General features: G+C 42.2%; 1 long non-coding RNA gene across 1 annotated transcript; it reads right to left on the reverse strand.

Annotated features, from left to right (window-relative positions):
* Positions 1-210: 210 nt before the first annotated feature.
* On the reverse strand, positions 211-4524 carry LOC129858851 (uncharacterized). Its single transcript, XR_008760103.1, has 2 exons — positions 4411-4524; positions 211-574 (listed from the first exon to the last, which is right to left on the reverse strand). It is a non-coding gene; the product is annotated as an uncharacterized LOC129858851 (long non-coding RNA).
* Between the last annotated feature and the right edge of the window lie 211 nt (positions 4525-4735).

Below are 4735 nucleotides of genomic sequence, written 5' to 3' on the forward strand. Positions count from 1 at the left end.
GTGTGTGTGTGTGTGTGTGTGTGTGTGTGTGTGTGTGTGTGTGTGTGTGTGTGTGTGTGTGTGTGTGTGTGTGTGTGTGTGTGTGTGTGTGTGTGTGTGTGTGTGTGTGTGTGTGTGTACGTGGATTCATTTGAGGTTTTTGTGTTTAGCTAAAACACAAAAATAAAACAAATACAAGTTGAGACACATTAAAGAGAGAGCCACAGACTCTGAGAGTGACCGTTTAATAAAAAATTGATTAGAACCAGACACCAAGACCAAGGTTGTGTATTTTTCCACAAATAATTAGGGAAGGGGATACCTAGTCAGTTGCACAACTGAATGCATTCAAACAAAATGTATCTCCTGCATTTAACCCAACCCCTCTGAATCAGATTGGCGACATTAATGGCGTTAATGGCGGAGGCCCGGGAGGCGTTTGCTGGTCTGGAGTTGAGCCAAGACTATGGGACATCAAACAGCTTGGCGCCACAGTAAAACCTCCCAGACAGCCCTGGTAGTCCATCACGAGGTCGCCACTCGAATCCATCTCTGTCACTCTGACGTCTGAGGTAGGGAGGTAATGGGCTGGGCTCTGCAGTTGAAAAAGTATTTTGTTTAGCCCAACAGTCAGTTGACCTCCTAACTCAGGTGACTGAGATGACCGTCACATGACTCCCTTCTATGCAATCCAAAGTGACTGACTCAGCTCTATGCACTATTGTCCTCCATCAGATGAACATAAGCTCTGACCTTGCCATAAATTCTTATCCACAGTAAAAACACTGTAGATGAATACAACGAAGACTAAAATGTATGAAAAGGAATTCTAAACTAAAGCCTGAAAGAGCTACAGTATTGTACAAGTCACACTCAATTATAGTATGTGTCAACACATTTAAACACAATTATGTTTTTACACATTTTTTATTTATGTCTTTATAGCAAAAGGCCAATTACAGATAATTGTATTTTTTTCCTGAATTCCATCGCGCTAAGTTTAAGCAACAGCTGGGACCCAATGAACGAAACATGAGGGACTCATTTGGGTGGAATATCATTTGAATTCTCAGATGCATTTTGGGGAGTAAGGGCAATTAACAGACAAATTAGAAGGCCCATGAAGAACATGCTAATCAGGGGAAAGGAGTTTTCACAATGGACTTTTCAATGGGGACATGACCTATTGTGAACGTGTGAGAGTAATAAAGTTCACTTTGTGTTTACTAAATTAATGTGGCATGAGCAGTTGCTTAGAAACATGTTAAAGCTGACAGGTTAAGTTCCAACGTCTATACTAGCATACCATTTATATTGCATTACCGATATTGCTTCAATGTAATTGCTATTTGTGGATATTTAAACCGAGGCACAGATCCTTTTTCAGTAAGGTGTGCAACACAGGCTTTAGACTTACAGCAGACTGCCAATCAATGTGATGACAATATGTCCACTCTCACTCTACTGAAAGAGAGAGAACAGATAAAATACATCTCAGGTGCCCAAAGACTGCATGTCTTTCTTCTCAATTTAGTCTCAGAAGAGTGGAAAATCTATTTATATATATTTTTAATGGGGGACATGAAAGGGGGATTGTGCTAACCATAGATGTCCATCTATCCATTCACCAATGAATAAAGCTTCAAGGACAGGGTTTTAAAGCCTTTTGAATTTCAGATTTTCTTCCATATATCTGTGTCATGTGTCTTCCGAGCCAAGGGTCGGAGTGTCCAGCCAAGGCTTTATTTTACAAACACTCCACTGAGCTTTTAACATCCACCTTGTGGCTCTCTCATGCAAAAGGCACATTTGGTGGCTTTTTGATGGAAAGGTTTTGTGTTTGATCCATAGACACTCATTCGCACATAAGGTGTTTTGGTGGAACAATTGTGTCTTCTTTGAGTATTGAACATCAACTTCACAGAAACATGACATAGGACTATGACATATCGTAGTCCAACGGTGATCCATAAACATTGCACTGACCAGCTGGTATTAGGATGCAGCGAAAAGGCATCTGAACTGAACATGTGACAAAAACAAGTTCAGTGTCTTCAACTGTTCTGAATGAGGAGAGAGGGAGAGCAAGACAGAGAGAGAGACGTGGGTGGGTGAGTGGGAGGGAGGGAGAGCAAGACAGAGAGAGAGACGTGGGTGGGTGAGTGGGAGGGAGGGAGAGAGTGTGAGTGCGAGAATGTGTGGCACTTTTTCACACAATCCAAGAAGATTGCATTATTGTCAAACCGTAATAAGTGCTGAGAGTGGGAACTGCTGTAAAGTACTGTGAATAATGCTTGCATCGCCGCATTGAATCAGGGGACCTGAATGCAGGTGGTTTGTCTGATAGCTCCCAAGATCAGCCTTATTGCATTTCCACAGAACACTGTGCTTGGATCAGTGTTTAACAATGACGAGGCATCATTCATCCTCACTGATTCAATATACCTCAATATTCTCTGAATCCTAATGTACGATCCTAATGTATGCAAATGCCTCTGTTTGCATGGGATGACCACATACAGTCCGCATGGATCCTTGGATCAGAAGATATAGCACTTGGGTCAGGTTCCCTCTTCCTGGCCTCGGACAACTCGCTGCTGTGGAGAGAGTATAATCTAAAGCTACATCCCAAATGGCACCCTATTCTCTATTTAGTACACTTCTTTTGATAAAAGCCCAGAGCAAAAGTAGTGCTCTACAGAGGAAATAGGTTGACAATTGGGACGTGTCTCGTGTATGAGGTATCCAATTAGAGTCTCAGGGAGAGACATCTTATCCAGTGAAAAGGTCTGCCTCTCTAAGCCCTTGAGGTGAGCATCACGAACAGCACGCAAATACTTTGTATCGTTGCCATGGAGGTAGCTGACCCTGACCAATGTCTTTTTGTAAAGACAGGATTTATGAACTATGATGTTGGCGAACTAATGACAGATATCATTCACTTTGACACTGTAAACATGCCAGTGCCTCATCCACTGACAACTGTAATGACTCTACCAGCGCATCAGTTGAGCTCACTCGGTTAAATACATCTGTGATGTGTGATGAGTGTGAGGTATATGATGGAGACATCTGTCAAGGAAGTGTGTGTTCTAGAGAAAGGTGTCAGACTCGGTTGGAAATCCTGGAGAAAAAAACATGCCATCTCGGGAATTGAATTTCTTTCTTATGGAAGTTCACAGGGCTTTTTAAATGACTAACATCAGTCCTAGAGTTATGAAACTCAAAATCAACAAAAAGTGAGACATAAGGTTTTTCCAGGACACCGACGAAATGCATAGAACCAGGAACGCAACTAGGGCTCTCAGCTCTTCAGATCGGAAGAGCTTTGAGGACATTATTGTGACTTGGACATGATTATTGTGACTAGGACATGATCTTGCACCGTGCTGTCACATGCAGTAGAACTTGAAAGCTAGAGTATATACAGGAAACATGGTGATTAAAATGGAGAGGGGTATAACTTGCACTACATCAGTGAATTAATCCGGGTTGAAAAGACACATGGCTACATCTTTTTGGAATTCTATTCTGGTGCCTTTTCCCTCTTAAGTTTTAATCAAGCTTTCAAGTTTGAGCTCCTGGGTCACTTTACTTCTGAATTAATACTGCGCTAAGGCATCTTGTCTTTTATTAGACATCAATATCTAATGTTAACCAGATGGAACTTATTTTATCATCTGGCAGATTCAGGCTTCATCTCCCTAAATTTATTCAGATCATTAAGCACTGGGGACACAATTATGCAGACAGGTATGTGTTCGTAAGAGTTAATTGACTGGTTTAAAAGGGGTAAGTGTGCAGAATAATGCTATCTGCTTGGCTTCTCATAATCAGTTAATTGTCCACATGGAGAAGTCTACATGCTCTGTGAATCATGTCAATTCACTGTCAATTCACTGCACTTGGCATGTTATCTTTATTCGTTCTGGTATGCTCTTCACCTTAGGCATTTAAAATAGTTAAATGCATTGTAATGTTTGCAAATGAGAAAAAATCTGCAAATGATCTTCCTTATACTGCCAGATTTTGTGGAAGGCTCACAAACGCACCACGGTACCAAATTCCTACGCAAATGAAACGCCCTCAGCAGCGTTCATTCAGATAATGATATAACATACTTTACTGTACCACCAATGCTGCTGCCTCCTGCCTATTTATTACTGTGGGTTTCACTGTACTGTTGCATCAACATGCACAGTCATAGGTTGCTAAGGACGACAGAGAGGGAGAGAGGGAGAGCGCTAGATTGAGGGCTACAGGGAGAGAGCTAGAGCGAGGGAGAGCCAGAGGGAGAGAACAAAGGATGAGACAGAGGAAAAGGGAGCGAGAGGGCAAGAGAGGGAGAGAGCAAAAGAGGAGGAAAAGACAGAGAAGGGAAGAGATTAGAGTGCATTACACAGGTCTGGATAAAGCCTTGGGGTGACCTACCTCTACCTCTGTCACGACGGCGGTGTGAAGGTGCAGAGGCTTGCAACACGTCTGCAGTGATATGACACCTATTCCACCTGTACCATGCTATACAAAGCTGAGGGGTGAGCTTAGTCTGCTCTATTGGCTGCTCCATATGCTTCCCAACTGTAAACGTTGGTGTATTGACAGAGATTTTGCAGTTTGTTTATATCACCAACATAAAATGTATGAAGTAGTGTCTCTAATCGTCACAGGCTTGGGGGGTAGCTGGTTGCTTTGTAATAGCTTAGGCTTCTTTGTATTCTTTCCCAACACGGAACTTTATGTTTATTGATGTAGCCTC

This window comes from Salvelinus fontinalis, chromosome 7, assembly GCF_029448725.1.
Source record: "Salvelinus fontinalis isolate EN_2023a chromosome 7, ASM2944872v1, whole genome shotgun sequence".
Lineage (NCBI taxonomy): Eukaryota > Metazoa > Chordata > Actinopteri > Salmoniformes > Salmonidae > Salvelinus > Salvelinus fontinalis.